At 34.9% G+C, this 19,035-nt stretch overlaps 1 long non-coding RNA gene across 1 annotated transcript; it reads right to left on the bottom strand.

Moving 5' to 3' along the window:
• Nucleotides 1-5,087: 5,087 nt before the first annotated feature.
• On the bottom strand, nucleotides 5,088-17,191 carry LOC120863861. The gene is made up of 2 exons (XR_005721096.1): nucleotides 17,158-17,191; nucleotides 5,088-5,214 (listed from the first exon to the last, which is right to left on the bottom strand). It is a non-coding gene; the product is annotated as an uncharacterized LOC120863861 (long non-coding RNA).
• Nucleotides 17,192-19,035: the final 1,844 nt, after the last annotated feature.

Raw genomic sequence — 19,035 nt, 5'->3', positions numbered from 1 at the left:
GTAAAGAGTTTCACATGGACAACTACTCCTTATTTTTTCCAGATAGTCATCCCTGGCCTTACTTTCCTATATCCCACATCTGGTTTGTTGGCAGATCCAAGTGGCTCTTTCAAAGCAATGCTGATCCAAAATTCAACTACCCCACCAACTAGCAAAAACCTAATTTGGTCCACCCCTTGCCTGCATTATTGCAACCATTCCTGTCCTAGTATACCTGCCACTGATTCTGTCTTGATTAGTTTTCAACCCAGAAGCAAAAAAAAAAAAAAATCCTCTTTAAATATGACTAACTACGTCACTCTGCTATTCAAAACCTTTAGTGACAGAGTATCTCATGTAGAACAAAAGTCAGTGTTCTCACTAGGAGCTACAGGCATGCTGGGCTACAGCTGAGCTCTGCTGTAGCTCAGTTCATGTAAGCTTTCCCCCATGGCCTTTATACCTGCTGTTACCCTGTCTGCCACCAACATCTACATGAATACCTCTTCTCCCTTCTTGAGAGTTTTACTCAGAAATCATCTCTCAGTCCAACATTTCTAAACTTTCAGTCTTCTCTTAACTTGATGCTTTAACGTGCCCTCCCTTTATTCTCCCTATCAGTGCTGATGACTATTTTCCCTAACAAGTCTGATATTTGGCAGGTGGAATAAACTTCCCTTCTGAGTGGCTACATGTCTATTTGACAGCTAGGTACCCATTTGTGCTGGTTACTAAATATTTTAAATCTCACTCCTGCTCGTCACTATGTAATATATTCTGTTTTTCTTTACCATCTGCCTCCCCCACTCTAATGTAAATTTTTTTGTTCAGCTCTGTATCACCAGCATCTGGAGCAGTGTACTGAAAGGCACTGTAGTGGTTTGCCCCAGTTTTAGCCTATGTGTGCTTTTACTTCCAAAGTACTATAAAACACTGTTTCACTTATTTTCTTTCATGTTGTCCCTGCAAAAGATTGTAAATTCCTCCTTTGAGGGCAAGTTCCACTTTTTTTTTTCCCATTTTTTTATCTCAATCATCTAGGGCACTGACTAGTTAATAAATATTCAATGAATAGAAGAAGGAAGAAATGACTTTGTACACAATTACTCTAAGATAAATTATTACAACTATGCCTTTATTATGTCTACCTACTTTTAATGAAGAGAAAATTATGTATACAAACTTATATTGGTATAAATATAACCTTATAAAGTATATATTTATAATATAAAAATTTATCTGTCTCAAAGATTTTTAGGAGCACAATCCTTGCAATCAAGGAGAAAATATTATACAGATGTAATCTTCTTTTGACATTACTGTGGTTTTAAATTATAGTAATATGAACATCTCAAGTAAACTGTAGACAGCTGTTTCAAACCAAAAATATTACATAGGAAATTTCATAATTTCATTTTGCAACTACAAGTGATTTCTGATCTTTTAAAATATGATTTAAAAAATATGGTTTTGCACAGTAAAATCTGGGATCAGATTCAGAAGTCTTTCTATTCCGTAAAGTTTGAAATCATTCCAAGATTTGTTAAAAAAATGAGATTTTTATATAAAAAAATCTTTAGGTCTATGCCATTCACCACCAAAGCAATTAACCCATAAAATCTTTGTTAAATTATCTAAGATCATACATGGCATATTTATCAAAATATTATCTTTTATACATATTCATACAAAAGATTATCTTAACAATTCTTAGAAACTTAGGACTCAAAATAATACTTACTGCTCATTTTAAGGAACATATCTCTCCTTATATAACCCTGTTTTGATGTTTATGGTGCTGATGATAGGAAATATGTTTAATTCTGTCAATATTGACTTTAACATGATAAAAACAAACAATCCAATTTTAAAATAAGTATGGACACCTTATTTTTATAGCAAAGAAAGTGAAAGTAAAAGTTGCTCAGTCGTGTCTGACTCTTTGCAACCCCATGAACTATACAGTCCATGGAATTCTCCAGGCCAGAATAATGGAGTGGGTAGCCTTTCCCTTCTCCAGGGAATCTTCCCAACTCAGGGACTGAACCCAGGTCTCCTGCACTGTAGGTGGATTCTTTACCAGCTGAACCACAAGGGAAGCTTCCCCCCCCGCCTTTTTTTCATAGTAGTCTATGAGAAAAATAATTTTAGGTTTTAGTTGTTTCATGAGGGCAACCAAAATCATGCAAAAGGCACAATTTATTTTAAGAACTAAAGGTACAATAGTCAGATCAAGAGAAAATAGTGTTCCCACAAGCTTATGGTAGCCTCCAGGTACCATATGTCACATTATGTTTAATTCTGAGCATCAACATGAAACATTTTATTGATACTGTAAGGAGGGGTCAGAGGATGAAATATATCTGAAACTCACATCATAAAGGAATGGTTGAAGTAGGTATGGATATTTTGCATAGAAAACAAAAGGCTAAAGGAAGAAATAAAGGTATGTATATTTTTGTATCAGTATGAAGATGACTTTTCTTACAATTAGAGCTACTCAGTAATGAAAATGAGATTTATATATAGTTTTAATCATAGACTGAATGACTATGTATCATGAGGAAGTTTCCTATAGAGTAGGAGACTGAATTATGTGACCTTGTCTTTATGTCTCAACTTTTCTTTCCTCTTTTTTCATTCATCAAAGAATAATATTGTTTTCAATGCAGAGTAAAGGAAGAAAAAATATCTGAATCACAGATATTGTACCAAATATCTCTGTGATTTTGGGTAGCCCATTTTTCTTCTCCAGGTCTAAATTTATATACAAAGCCTAGACGAGAGTCTTTAAGGTGTATTTCAGTTCCAATAGTATCTAACCATACAAATATACACATTAAATCTGACTCAGTCTACTCATGATGAAGAACTGTTAACAATTAGAGACCTGGAGAGCATTGAGTCAACTCCCATAAACATCATTAGAATATATATATAGTTCTTAAACTGTCTTGCTAGTAAATCTTAAAAAGTCTTTCTTTTTAATACTATGTGTATAATATGAAAGTTTTGATTATCACCCCTGAATTTAAAAAAAATGTAATTCTCTCAGTAGAAATGACCAGAAAACATCCTGCTGAGCTTTCTTCATCTGGCCATAGAGTATGCATACACAATTAACCTTCTTTTAATTTGATTATTTTGTTTTTTATCTGAGATTGTCAAGTTAACACTGTAATCAAAAATCTTGAAGAGAGACCTGAATAGATCGCTGCTATGTGTAATGTCAATTCAGCTCAGTTCAGTGGCTCAGTCATGTCCGACTCTTTGCGACCCCATGGACTGCAATACACCAGGCTACCCTGTCCATCACCAACTCCTGCAGTTTGCTCAAAATCATGTCCATTGAGTCGGTTGAGTCCTCTGTTGTCCCCTTCTCCTCCCGCCTTCAATCTTTCCCACCATCAGGGTCTTTTCAAATGAGTCAGTTCTTCACAACAGGTGGCCAAAGTACTGGAGCTTCAGCTTTAGCATCAGTCCTTCTAATGAATGTTCAAAACTCATTTCCTTTAGGATTGATTGGTTTGATCTCCTTGCAGTCCAAGGGACTCTCAAGAGTCTTCTCCAACACCACAGTTCAAAAGCATCAATTCTTCGGCACTCAGCTTTCTTTATAGTCCAACTCTCACATCCATATATAACTACCGGAAAAAACATAGCTTTGACTAGATGGACCTTTGTGGGCAAACTAATGTCTTTGATTTTTAATATGCTGTCTGGGTTGGTCACAACTTTTCTTCCAAGGAGCAAGCATCTTTTAATTTCATGACTGCAGTCACCATCTGCAGTGATTTTGGAGCTCAAGAAAGTAAAGTCTGTAACTGTTTCCACTGTTTTCCCCATCTATTTGCCATGAAGTGATGCGACCAGATGCCATGATCTTCATTTTCTGAATGTTGAGCTTTAAGCCAACTTTTCACTCTCCTCTTTCACTTTCATCCAGAGACTCTTTAGCTCTTCTTCGCTTTCTGCCATAAGGGTGGTATCATCTGCATAACTGAGGTTATTGATATTTCTCCTGGCAATCTTGATTCCAGTGTGTGCTTCATCCAGCCTAGTGTTTTCTCATGATGTACTCTGCATAGATGTACTCTGCATATGTTAAATAAGCAGGTGACACTATATAACCTTGACATGTTCCTTTCCCTATTTGGAACCAGTCTGTTGTTCCATGTCCAATTCTAACTGTTGTTTCCTGACCTGAATACAGATTTCTCAAGAGGCAGGTCAGGTGATCTGGTATTCCCATTTCTTTCAGAATTTTCCAGTTTATTGTGATCCACACAGTCAAAGGCTTTGGCATAGTCAATAAAGCAGAAATAGATGTTTTTCTGGAACTCTTTTTCTTTTTTGATCATCCAAAGGATATTGGCAATTTGATCTCTGGTTCCTCTGCCTTTTTGAAATCCAGCTGGAACATCTGAAAGTTCACAGTTCACGTACTGTTGAAGCCTGGCTTGGAGAATTTTGAGCATTCCTTTGCTAGTATGTGAGATGAGTGCAACTGTGCAGTAGTTTGAACATTCTTTGGCATTGCCTTTCTTTGGGATTGGAACGAAAATTGACCTTTTCCAGTCCTGTGGACACTCTAGTTTTCCTAAATTGCTGGCATATTGAGTGCAGCAATTTCACAGCATCATTTTTTAAGATTTGAATAGCTCAATCTGAATTCCATCACCTCCCCTAGCTTTGTTTGTAGTGATGCTTCCTAAGGCCCACTTGACTTCACATTCCAGGATGTCTGGCTCTAGGTGAGTGATCACACCATCTTGATTATATGGGGTTGTGAAGTTTTTTTTTTTTGTTTTTGTTTTTTTTAATTTCTTCTATGTATTCTTGCCACTTCTTCTTAATATCTTCTGCTTCTCTTAGGTTCATACCATTTCTGTCCTTTATTCAGCCCATCTTTGTATGACATATTCCCTTGGTAACTCTAATTTCCTTGAAGAGATCTCTAGTCTTTCCCATTCCATTATTTTCTTCTATTTCTTTGCATTGATTGCTGAAGAAGTCTTTTGTATCTCTCCTTGCTATTCTTTGGAACTCTGCATTCAAATGGGTATACCTTTCCTTTTCTCCTTTGCTTTTTGATTCTCTTCCTTTCACAGCTATTTGTAAGTCCTCCTCAGACAACCATTTTGCCTTTTTGCATTTCTTTATCTTGGGGATGGTGTGGATCCCTGGCTCCTCTACAATGTCAGGAAACTCTGTCCATAGTTCTTCAGGCACTCTCTCAGATTTAATCCCTTGAATCTATTTGTCACTTCCACTGTATAATTGTTACTTCTTCACTAAAAAACCCCTAATATCAGGGTCACTAAATGGGCTGCCTTTGTTAACAGATTTGGTTTGTTTCTCTAAAATAGTGCTAGTCAGAATTTTATAAACAGCTCTTAACATCACCTAAAGAAATCATAGTATTTCTGACTTTCTTAACTGATGAGATTCCAAAATTGACTAAAGTTCCAGACGGTTACTCTTAGTTATACGAAAATATTTATAGGTGTTGGCATTGGTCCTTATAATAAAACATGCTGTGGCACAGCAAATATTCAAATATTCTCATTAACAAGACACTAAATCATGTTTGCCAAAGTAAGCAAAACATTTGGCTATAGAATTCACAATAATATGTTCACCCCACAAATCTGTGAATTTTCAGATTATGACATTTTCACAGTTTCTGGCTAGCATTAGCTTGATCCAACTATGAAACGTTAAACTGACAATTACATGAAGAAGAAAACTAATTTAACCAAATTGACTAAACTTGATCAATGGCTTTAAGATAAAGTGTTATGAACCTTTAATTACAGGATAGTGTATTTATTATTGTGAGGAGCAGAAACACGAATAAAAAGACACAGACCCTCCTTTCAAAAAAATTTACAATCCAAACAGTTAAGCAGGGACTGGCAAGATAATGGAAGCCTCACGCTTTTGCCATCTAGTAGGATGGTTTTGGATTTCTCAACCCAGAGCAATGAAGGACCATGTTAAAATGCAGAGGCACTTGTCATCTCTGGAGTTCCACTGGGTTTGAAATCTGATACGTGTACCACTTGTGTGACTTTGGGTAAGATAGTTTCTTCAGTTCTTTGGTCCCTCATCCTTATGTGGAAATAATTATAGTACTGACCTCAGAGGTTTAATGTGAAAAGTAAATAAGATAGGTGTGCAGATTGCTTGGCACATAATATGTGTAGCAACAAATAAAGGTTAAATATATTTAAGGAATAAGGGATACATTAAATAATAAAGCTGTCTTTTCTTTGGCAAGATTTAAGAAGTTAAGCACTTTGTAAAGTGTTAGATTTAGATGCCTACATTCAAGATGGATGATATAGAATTCATGGACTAGAAAGGGAAAGAAGAATTTCTAACTCAGTGCTCTGAGGCAATACTATGAGTGAGCTGGTGATCTTGGATAAATGAACAAGGAGACAATTTGGGAAATACTGATCAACTATCATACCCTAAATAAGTGTACTGGGCTTCACCCAATGGTTTGATTAAAATGTCTTAGATTTTTGTAGAAAACACAGAAAAAGCAGAACTACAAAGAACTAGATAAACTCGTTAAGTGGCAGAACAATTCCTAAAAAGACCTCAGAATATGTAAATATTAATCTGAAAACAACAAATATCAACAAACTTTTGGACTTGGCTTAGAGTGCTGTTTTGGGTAGAGTAGAAATACCATAAGATTGAAAAGTCAGAAAGGGGGTTTGTATTCTCACTCTAACTCTCATTAGCAATGAAAGATCTTTGCCTCCTTGACTACCAATATCTTCATCTGTAATTGGAGGATGTGTGGATAACATATAAAGCCTTCCACCTTTTGCTTGGCACATCCAAAGGGTTCAATAAATCATATGATTAAGAACCACTGCTATTTTTACTGTTGTTTCATATTTGTGATGAGGTGAAGATGGCTACAGTATTTTGTTTCCATTTTAACTCATCCTGGAAATACAGGCGTACTAAAAAAGCATTTGATTGGTATTTTATATAAGAGATAGTTATGATCTTTCTGACATGAGACACTGTATTCTATAATTCTAGTATCTACCCTATCTATAGAAGATGAGCTTCTAAAATGTATTGCATATTTCTACTTTCAAACATGTCTATATGTGGGCGGATAAGTTCCTGATACTCCAAGATTCAGTGAAAACAATAATGATGACATCCATAGTTAACTTATACACACTCTAGTATAAGTCAGGTACTGATCTAAAGCACTGTTCATATATGAACTCATTTAATCTTCACAACAGCTTAAAGAAGTTGGTACAATTATTTCTGTACTTTGAAAATAAGACATTTCAAACACATATATCTGAATGATTTGCCTAAGATTCAGCAGCTAGTAAATAACAAAGAATCCATGCAAGTACAGGTTTAGAATCTATGCAATTTGCCCCTGAGAATAGAATTGATTTGTTCTGAAGAAGCAATGTCAAAATGGAGGTATATTTGAAATATTTCAATTCGCACTAGATCAGACAGCAACAGAAATTAAAAAAACTAAAAGACAGAAGCATTATTTCTATTATTAGTCCTATGGGAATAAGTCATTTGGATTCCCAAACAACTGGTTTTTAAATTAACTCCGGAACATAACGTACTCAGAAAATGCTGATTCTATATAATAGCTGAACCATAAAGCAGAATCATCAGTATCATAAGTTATTATGAACAAAGGCATATAGGAGTTCAGAAGAAGAATAAAGCTTTGTTTTGATGGGGAATATCCAAGAAAGCTTTAGGGTGAAAGTGAGCTGAATCTTAATATATAAAATAGAAACAGTGAGGAGCCAAAGGTGAAACAGGAGAGAATGAAATTAAATTTTCTACAATCTCCATCTCATTTGTTTGTTTAATCCTCATCTTATTTGACTTTAACGGCATTTTGGTTTCTGAATGATCTTTGTGTACCTTTTCTATACATACAGATACTTGCTTTTTCATTACAGTCATAAACATTAATCCCAAAATAAAGTTCACAGGGAATATGGGCGGTGGGATCCTGTCTTTTATGTTGAGAATGCAATATTTTTAGCAGATAAGAGTATTTGAGTATGCTAGGGAACTTCTAAACTTTGTAACCTTCATTTACAAAATCTGCATTTAGAAACATCAATTAAAATAGTTTAGATTATTTTATAATTCATCACATATTTTTACTAGTAATCGTTTTAAGTGGTGAGCTGATGAATCAAATATCTTAGCAAGCATAGGAAATAATTACTTTAAAGAATTATCATTTTAAGATTAGAAGCTAACTGTGAAGCTGCAATAAAAACGTACTTGGTAGAGAATTTTATCAAAAAGTATTATTATGATAAATAACACATTAGAGAAAAGATATGTAAGATAACAAGGCTGTGTTAATAGCAAAGTTTTGTTGCAAAGCAGTAAAAATTGATAACCCTGTAATTGTTTAACAGAGATTAGACATTTAAATTTTTTAATCTATTTGCTAATCTGTTTTCTCACTTTATTCTCTCATTAACAATAAATAGCTTGTAGCTTCTAGAAGAACCAAAATAAAGTATGTAGGCGAGAGCACTGCTGAGGGCTAATAATTTCATAGCAGCAGCAGCTCAATTCAATCAACATTTAAATCTAGAGGCATCTGCTGCTCCAGATCAAAACATTAACCCATTGTTAGATTTCTCACATACTCATGATGAACGCCACCCATGATTCAGAAATGAAAATTAAATCTCTCATTGAGAAATCTTTTCCTAGTTGTTCCATTGTTTTGAGTGTGTTATAATTTTATTTAAAAAGAAGAAATGGCCATCCTGAGTAAAAAACAATTCAATCTTATTATATTTTATAAGGGGAATATCAAGTGAATAATACAATGTTCAAATATTTCATCCATCCATCCATTCAAACCAATATTTGTTGAGTGCCAATTACATATCAGGCATTACAACTGGTTCTAAGACCTAATGAAAGGAAGGAGTTCAGACGTGTTGTAGACTTACCTTGTGATAGCCACTGTGGTTTCAGACACAGTCCCTGGCCTCAGGAAGTTCAATACCTAATTAGAAAAAAAGAAATAAAAACTTGGATTCATGTCAATGTATGGCAAAACCAATATAGAATTATAAAGTAAAATAAAAAATAAATAAATAAATAAATACAATTATTTATATTCTAAAATTGTAAGTGAAAAAAAAATTCAAACCATAAGTTATCTTCACAAAATCATATTTTCACCATTATTTTTTTAGGTGGGGGGACAGAGAGGAGAAAAAAAACAAGATGGCTAATAAGAAGTTGGTATCAATTTTATGTCATACAATTTTTAATTGAAAGAGTGAAATATCAACTCAATATAAATATCTGTTTGTTCACATGCTGGAAAGTAATGACTATTGAGCATCTTTGCAATTTTGAATGGGATTATCATGTCTAACATAAAATGGTTACCTTAGCTACTTACAACATCTATTTCATCAAGTCTAACGAGTGTCATAGTTGCTTCCTGAAATTACATAATACACGGTGGTTCAAGCCTCTAAGGTTCTTAAGGGAATCACTTAAACCATAGTAGCCAATACAAAGCACATCTTTGCCTTTCCTACTGATCTTGGGACTGACTCACATGGAAGAGTTCTAAATCTTATCAGCATTATATTTATGGAAAATAGTCTCATTATTAATTTTTCAAAATTCATACACTGAAATGTATAAAAAAGCACTTTGTTTTAATTTCCTGATGGAATTTAGAATAGAATACCCTAATGATTCCTGTTTGTTTTTAGAATAGTTTCCTTCTGTCTAGACCACCTTCTTCTAAACTTTTTTCTCATGTTCAATTCTTATTTCTTCTTCAATTCACAGAGAAGTCATCATCTCATGGAAAAAGCCTTCCTTAACATCCTGCTTCCTCCAAGTTATACTTTAATGTATTTTTTAGATAATACAACAGCTCTGTGTATTTCCTTATCACATTATCTTGTATCATAGAAATTGGCTAGTTGTTTAGAAAACTGTTTCAATTTCTTCCTGTTACAGAGTCAGGTTTTATATATATATATATATATGTATTTTTTTTTCCCCAGATAGATGTGAGATGTGACTGATTCCTCACAAGGGAATATAGCTAGATATAAACCATGCCATGTCAGTCCAGGCCTTAAAAACATCTTATACATGATTCTTTATTCTTTGTTCCTATCTGTAGCTGGAATCCCTGAGGACCTACAGAAGGAAAGATTCCTAAGAAGGAAAGAGCTTAGTCCTTTGTGCATGCGTGCTAAGTTGCTTCAGTTGTGTCTGATTCTTTGAGACCCAATGGGCTGTAGCTGCCAGGCTCCTCTGTTCATGGGATTCTCTAGACAAGAATATTGGAGTGGGTTGCCATGCCCTCCTCCAGGGGATCTTACCAACCCAGGGATTGAACCCACATCTCCTGCAGCCTTTGCATTGCAGGCAGAGTCTTTAACATTAAGCCACTGTGGAAGCCCACCTTGTCCTTTGGTCACATCTTTCAGAATCACTCCTTACTTCTACTAATAAAATCTTCATACCAGAGTGTTACAAAGATGACTATCACCTGACCCTGACTAGAAACATCATTGGCTCTGGGATTTCATGTAAATAAGAACTAAATTTTAGCTATTTCTTCTAAGTTTAGTTGATGTACAATGTTATATAATTTACAGATGTACAATGCAGTGATTCACAATTTCAAAGGTTATATTCCATTCATAGTTATTTTGAATATTAATATGGAATATTGGTATATTCCCTATGTTGTACAATATTGCCTTGCAGTTTATTTCATACATAATAGTTTGTATCTCTTAACACCCTACCCCTCTAATGCCCCTCCACTGTGCCCTCTCCCCACTGGTAACCATTAATTTGTTCTCTATATCTGTGAGTCTATTTCTTTTCTGTTGTTGTTATCTTCATTAGTTGGCTGTAGCTTTTAGATTCCACAAATAAAGTGATATCATGCAGTATCTGACTTTCTCTGTCTGACTTATTTCACTCAGCACAATACCCCTGAAGTTCATCCATGTTGTTGCAAATGGGATAATTTCCTTTGTTTTTATGATTATAAAAGTAGTCCTTTGTGTGTGTATGTATGTATGTATGTGTGTGTGTGTGTGTGTGTATGTATATGTGTATATATATATATATGCCACATCTTAACAAATAATTTAAAAATTTTCATGGAAACACAAAAGATCCAAAATGGCCAAAACAAAATTGAGAAAGAAGGAATCATGCTTAATGACTTCAGACTACATTGCAAAGCTGTAGTCATCAAAACAGTGTGGTACTTTCACAAAAACAGATCAATAGAACAGAATAGAGAGCTCAGAAATAAACCAAGGCACTATGGTCAATTAATCTATAACAAAGGAGGTAAAAATATACAATGGAAATAAGACAGTCTCTTCAATAAATGGTGTTGGGAAAACTGATAGCTGCATGTAAAAGAATAAAATTAGAAAATTCTCTAACACTATGTTCAAAAATATATTCAAAATAGATTAACAACATAAATGTAAGGCCAGACAGTATAAAACTTTTAGAGGAAAATGTAGGCTGGACACTCTTTGACATAAATCATAACAATACTTTCTTTCTTTTTTTGATCTGTTTCCTAAAGCAAAATAAAAGCAAAAATAAACAAATGGGACCTAATTGAACTTAAAAGCTTTCTATATATCAAAGGAAGCCATTTAAAAAAAAGAAGCCAATCTACTGAATGGGAGAAAATATTTGCAAATGCTATGAACAATAAGTGCTTAATATCCATAATATAGAAACAGTGGATACAATTCAACATCAAAAACAAACAAAAACACCCTGGTTTAAAAAAAAATGGGCAGAAGACTGGAATAGACATTTTTCTAGAGAGGACATGCAGATAGCCAACAGGTATATGAAAAGATGCTCAACACTGATGATCATCAGGGAAATGCAAATTAAAACCACAATGAGATATCATTTCACATCTGTCAGAATGACCATCATCAAAAAGAATACAAGGGGACTTTCCTGGTGGTCCAGTGATTAAGACTCTGCCTTTCCACTGCAGAGGGTAAGGGCTTGATTCCTGACCAGGGAATCAAGATCCCACAAGTTGCACTGCCAAAAAAATTAAAAAACTAGCAAATGTTGGCAAGGATGTGGAAGGGAACTCTCATACACTGTTGGTAGGAACGTACGATGATGCAGCCACTGTGAAAAACAGTATGAAGTTTTCTCAAAAAATTAAAAATAGAAGTAACGATGATCCAGCAATTGCAATAAGGGTATATATCCAAAAAAAAAAACAAAACCAAAAACACTAATTAAAAAAGATACATGCACCCCAATGTTCACCACAGCATTGTTTATAATTGCCAAGATATGGAAATGATGTAAGAGTTTGCCAATAGATAAATGGATAAATTATAGTTCTTTGAGCCATTAAAATAGTGAGTAAATTATTACAGCACTTAGCCTGCACAGACTGTGATTGTTTAATCTGCTTGGTCTCCCCTACTATAAACCAGAGTACTCTCATAGAAACAGGTTTTGTTCTGTTCTAGATTATGGCTGGAACACAGTATATGTCACATGATGACCATTTCTCTCTATTTTTAAGTAAATTGAATAGTGTATGGTAAAATGTACCAGGAAGATTTCATAGGAAATATTGTCCTAAATACAGTGTTCACAGTTTTTACATTGGGGAGGGGTGATGCAAGACTTCACTGGGCACAGTCTTCAAAATACCTTTTAGTAAAGATCTTAAAGGTAGAACTTGATTTTACTTCAGAGTTCAAAGCAAGTGGTAACATTAAAAAAAAAAAAATTGCAAAACTGTTTTCCAGACTTCTATTTGCAGGTTTGGGTGGGATGGTGAGAGCATTTGTAAAATATTAGTCAGAAGTAACTGACTCAAAAGCTCCTTGCTGTAGTTGCAGTGATTTGAAATGTCCTTCAAACCGCCACTGGGGATTTAGCGCCAATGGAGAGAAAATGAAAGGTAATTTTCTTTCCTTTTCAAAACAATAACCAATCACAGAATCCAAGACCTTCTGCTCTTCTCATAGTACAATGAAATAGCTTTTGAAGTTCAGACAAAATAGAGACACCTGACAAGCAATATGAGCCTCAGTCAGCAAGCACCCGTATACTTATTGCCAACACATCTCTTTCTCCCGTTCATTCTACAGCCAGAAACACTTTATACACTGGCTCCTTTTGGGAAACCACCTGTTTGAGGCCACTTTCGAAAGGGCTCTTCATAAATCTCACCCATCTGTCTTTTTTTTATCGTCCACATACTGGTTAAATTTAGTTCTGTTTGGCAGAACCTAGCTTTCAGACATATAGTTCCTTTACTCTCAGCCCTATTTAAAAAAGGAAAATATAGGGAAGATGGTCAGATCTCCCTGCTTCTTTTCTGAAGAATTAAAAAGAGGAGGCTTTTCCTGCTTGACATGCAACTGCACTGCCTTTTAACCTGAGGTAAAAATCCTCAAGCCCTATTCCACAACTCATTTAGATTATTGCTGAATGACACCTTTAGGCTAGATTTTATGATAGCTTTTTTGTAGTTCACTTGCATCAGTGTTAATATATCATTTACACTGGCAAAGCACTTGTCTCTTTAGTGTCAGGCAAATGCATAACTGGGTTTGCCAGTTGAAGCCATTTCTCAGAGTTTTTATAGACATGAATGCAACTCTTTTGCTTCTCCGACAATTCCAAAGCTACCTTTCGTCTCTGAGTACAAATATCAATGTAATCACCTATTGATCTAGTAGAGGGGACAACAGAAAGTATGTAACACCAGCCAGAAAGAGCAAAGATTCAATTCTTTCTAAGTCATGCTTCATGGTTAGGTCAACTGAACTTCGTACATGTGGCCAAAGTGCAAACTATTCTCAATTATCTTTTCTTTTTTGAAGGCTGAGGATAAAATAGATCACAAACTTTCCTAAGTGGTAGAAAATGGATTTTTGGCAGTTGATTTCACCAAGAAAGCATGCCCTTCAGCTCATGGAATATGCCTGATGCAGGTGAGAGAATGAACACGCAAGAAAGGAACTAGAATAATGGGGTAGGTTCTTTCATCTCTGTGTATGTGTGTGTGCCAAGCTGCTTCAGTCATGTCTTACTCTGTGCAACTCTATGGACTGTGGCCTGGCAGGCCCCTCTGTCCATGGGATTCTCCAGGCAAGAATACTGGAGTTGGTTTCCATACGTTACTCCATGGGATCTTCCCAACCCAGGGATGGAACTCGGAATGTCTTAAGCATCCTAAATTGGCAGGTTCTTTACCACTAGCATCACCACCTAGGAAACCGAGTTCTGACTAATTGTTGCAGCTAAGGAAGCTGTAAGAGCTAAAGTCAATAACTGTCAACAGCAGAACTGTCCATGGTGAGGTAAAATCTTGGCTGATGCACTTTTAGTATTTACGGATATATACTGAAAATTGTTCTAAGAACTTCTGAAGGTTTCCCTTTACTTTGGGAAAACCCTATGGCTTATTTTTTTCCCTCCACAGAAAAAACAAACATGTCATAAATAGCTTTTCCTTTAGTGTGTTTTACATCCAAAGACTATCATCTTTTATTTTATTTTTTAAACAGAGTGAGCTAGAATCAAATCACATTATTTTACTTTCTTACTCATAAAAAATGCTTTAGGTTTCCTCACTGTAATTTTTATCTTTGCTATATGGCATCCCTTCTGTTATAATGTGAAAATTCCAAGTTTCATTAATGACTTGTAGCTTTATTTTATGTAATAAGAATATTTTAATTAAAATACTTCAAACTTTAAAAAGGCATTTTAACAGAAAATCTGGAATTCAAATATATGCTCTAGTGTGATGCATTTTACAACTCTATTTAAACTAGAAAAAAGTTTACTTCATATGAAAAATTTTCTGCTGTTAACCCTATTCTAAAACACCTCCAAATCTTGATTATCAAAATAGCATGTCATTTTAAAGCCGTTTCTACATTAACCATTAACACAAGTAGACGTGACCCTTTAAATTAGTTAAAAATGACTTTTAATATCAATATTAAAAAGATTTCATCAGGAGAGGTTTTATTCATCAGGAGAGATTCACCTTTATTCGGAATTGTTCGCACATGTTTTTCTTTGATGCCATTTTCATAGATTCAAGTTGGTACCAGATGAGCAATGGTAGGTAAGCAAACATTCAGGAAAAAATAAAACTTGAAATATCTAAAAGTACCTGTGTTGAAAAGTATCAGATCTGTTTTTCATATGCATATCATAGAGTAGAAAAGCAGGTTAGATCAGGAAGAGAATATATTTTACAGTTTTGTCTTGTCAAACATGTCAGAACCCCTAAGTAACATAATTTGTCCCTTCCTTCTTGCACTCTCTCTTTTTTATTTCATTCCTTTTCTACTATATATGTAGTAGATTGAATGATTTAGAGCTTTATTAACTGAACAACGAATCCTATCTTAAACCACATTGCAATTAACATAGAAACTGAGGAAAAATATTCTACAGTAATAAAGGGTACTGTAGTATAAGAGTTTTGTAACACATATGGCAGGATATACTAACTGGGATAGCAAGTGGCTTTTTGACCATGTGTTCACGTATTTTTTTTTTTTTTAAATAAGAGTTTTTTGGAAGCCCAAGTACTTTTTAAAGCATTTAAAGTACAGTGCATAAGGAATGAATCACACAAAAGCAGACACCAGCGTAACCACATCCCAGGTCAAAATATAGAATATTTCCACTGCGACAGAAACCCCATGCTGCCCCACAAGTCCATTTCTCCTCTTCATCAAAGGTAGACAAAGCATTATCTTCATTTTTAACCCTATAGTTCAGAGCTGCCTTGAACCTTAATAAATATAATCACATATTACTTATTGCATCGTGTCTGGCTGTTTTTTTTTTTTTGTGTGTGTGTGTGGCCATGAAGCCCAGCACTGCACCTCCTATAGTGCAAGTGGAGAGTCATAACCACTGGATTCCCAGGAAAGTCTCCCACACTTCCTATACCCTTTCTATTGTTGATGAACATTGGGTCTTTTCTAGTTTAGAGCAATTACAATTAATGCTGCAATAAACATCCTTGAAAGTATTCCTTGGTACACGTGTTGTATATAATGAGTGGAATTGCTGGATCATCTGGTATGCATATGTTCAACTTTTAGTAGATAATGCCAAACTGTTTTCCAAAGTGGTTGGAGCAATTAAACTCCCCTGAAATATACGTGTTCTTTGCCAGTACGTGGTAGGGGTACTTGCTTTAAATGTCTAGATCATATCAGTGAAATAGGAGAGAAGGAATGGAGGCTTGAGGTGGAAAAAGGAAGACTGCTGATCTAGAGTCCTGTTGACTGGTAAGAGAACAATGACCGTGCAGTGAGGGGTCAAGATTTGAAGTCACTGGCAAGTATCTTCCCTTAAAAGTTGGAGAACTCAAGAAGGGTTGGTGAGTCAAGTGAAAAGCATGGTAATATGTAGGATTATGATGGTGCAAATTAATCTGGCAATATAATTTTTGTGCAAAATAAATTGTGTGTGTAGAATAGACACAGTTGATGTTCTTTCACAGGTAAATAAAACCAACAGATAAAATAGGAAGAGTCTATGCATGAGAATCATTAGAAATATCTAGAGTGATAGATTAAAGAGGAAAAATATCACAAGAGTAAGTTTGCTACAAAGAACTACTTTAATATCATTCTATCAAGAATACATCTTATTCTTTTGTGATCAATTTTGAACATATTGTGTCTCAGAAGGGATATCTAATTATACTATTTTTTGATAAGGGAATTTCCCATTGGTGCTTACTGAACTGTTTTAGTAAGTGATTGCTTTATAAGGTAGTTATTTTATGATTATCCAATAAAGTCTGCCTTTAAAAAATATCCTCTAGAGCAGGAGCAATCACAGGTTTTACAGTTGAAGGAGATCTTGGACAACATCTAGTTAAACCTTTTCATTTCACAGATGAGCAATCTAGGTGCACAATTGCCCAGTTACTTGATCAGGCTAAGGTACTAGTTAATGCTAATGCAGAAGAATCCAGGCCTTTTGCTCTATAAGATAATCATCATAAATTCACTGTATTAAAGAAACAGTGAAAAGTGTCTTTCTTGACTTTCCTTACCTGGCCTATTTTTACACATCTATCAGAACTCATCAGAGTTCATCTACTTTAAGATGTCCTGATCTCTTTACTTTCATCTACTTTAAGATCTCTGATCTCCTCTCTCCTCAAGTCTGAGTTAAATGTCATATTATGCCTTAACTGACATTTTATCATGACTTCTATCCTGAAATTATCTATATACTTATCTCTTTGCCCACCATGTTGAGAAACCAGAAGATAGGGACTGCTTTTTTCTCTGCTCTTAGGCCTTATCATTTCGTAAAAACTTAGTACTTGTTAAATATTTGTAGAATGAGCTAAATGTATGAGAAATTGGCTCATAATCAGTTTGATATGTATTTAGCTAGAAATGGAAGACAAGATTTTACCCATTGTGTTAGTCTCTTGGGCTGTTTATTGATACTTCTACTTCTCTTCTTTTCAGGCACATGGTAGAAATATAGTTACTTGTGCCCTTGAAATTAGTACTATTTGAGCAGAAGTAACACGTGTTACTTAAATGAGAAGCCTTTAATTGCCATCAACTTGCTCTTCCCTCCCTCTAGTTCCAATGAACTTGGAGAATCTCTGGGTGAGGAAAACAGTCCTTAGCCAACCCATAATAGACACGTAGGATGACTGAGAAGTAAAATTTTATTGTTTTAAGTCAATAGGATTTTAGAGCTGCTACTGAAGTATAACCTAGCATGACCTGCTTAATTGGAACAGGCAGAGACCAGGGACTCCAGGAGAAAGTGAGCCTTTGTATGTGGAAGAGGTATGAACCATTGGGTCCAAAGGGTGGACTGTGGTAGACAGCTTCTAAAATGTATCTCAAAGGTCTTCCTCTCTGGCATTTGTGTGTTTGTGGAATTCCCTCTCCCTTGAATGTGAGTTAGACCTGGGATTTGTTTTTACACATACACACATACATGCATGCACACAGGATGCAAAAGTGATAGGATGTTGATTATGAATTTAGATTTTTAAAAGACTGTGGCTTCCTTCTTGATCATTCTTCTGATGTTTTCTTTCTTGCAGCCCTTGGTCTGGAGAAAGTGAGCTGTCATTTGGTGAGTTAACTTATTGAAAAACCTACATGGCAAGTGATTAATGACTGACTCTGGTTTACATCAAGGAGGATGTAAGGTTTGTAAATGGTTTATGAATGAGCTTGAAAGTGGATCTCCTGAGCGTTGCTGAGAGTCATGATAGTATACTTGGAAATGGATCATCTTCCATTTGGGCTTGAAGTGATCCCATTCCTGGCTGATACTTTGCAATATTGTGAGAGATCCTGAGTCAGAGGCATCCAACTATACAACCTTAATTCAACTCACAGAAACTATGAGACAATTAAAAAAATGTATTGTTTCAAGCTGCTCTGTTTTGAGATAATTTGTTGTACAGCAATAAACAACTAGCACATTTTGTAATTCCCTGTGTAAGTACACAGTTAACAATAGTGAAAAATGCATTTAGTTTATGTCAGAATTAAAAATTTCTCTTTTAATTCTTTATTTATAGAAGAACCATAATATAGTTTATACCTTAATGATGGATATATGAATCCAAAGCCATATCAGAATCAAATTCTTACTTTAGTTTTTTGAATCAGTTAATGATATAAAAAATGTACAGATGTGAATAAGGATTTCTGAATCTAAGTAAGATAATTACAAACATAATAGTGATCAATATTTGGGATACTAGGAAGTCAGGTATTTAGGACCTCTTTGATTTTTCCAGATACCATAAAACTTGATTTGTACATTAAGAAGAAACATGGGCTATATTAGACCTTTTTCATGTTGCCCCTATATAAACTGATTTTACCTAAATAGCTAACCCAATTCTTGAACTGCTTCTGAAAAATTTATCAAAATATGGTCAAAAGAGTGCAGGGACAGTAA

Source organism: Oryx dammah, unplaced genomic scaffold, assembly GCF_014754425.2.
Source record: "Oryx dammah isolate SB20612 unplaced genomic scaffold, SCBI_Odam_1.1 HiC_scaffold_1, whole genome shotgun sequence".
Lineage (NCBI taxonomy): Eukaryota > Metazoa > Chordata > Mammalia > Artiodactyla > Bovidae > Oryx > Oryx dammah.
This window is presented reverse-complemented; position numbering and strand designations above follow the sequence as displayed.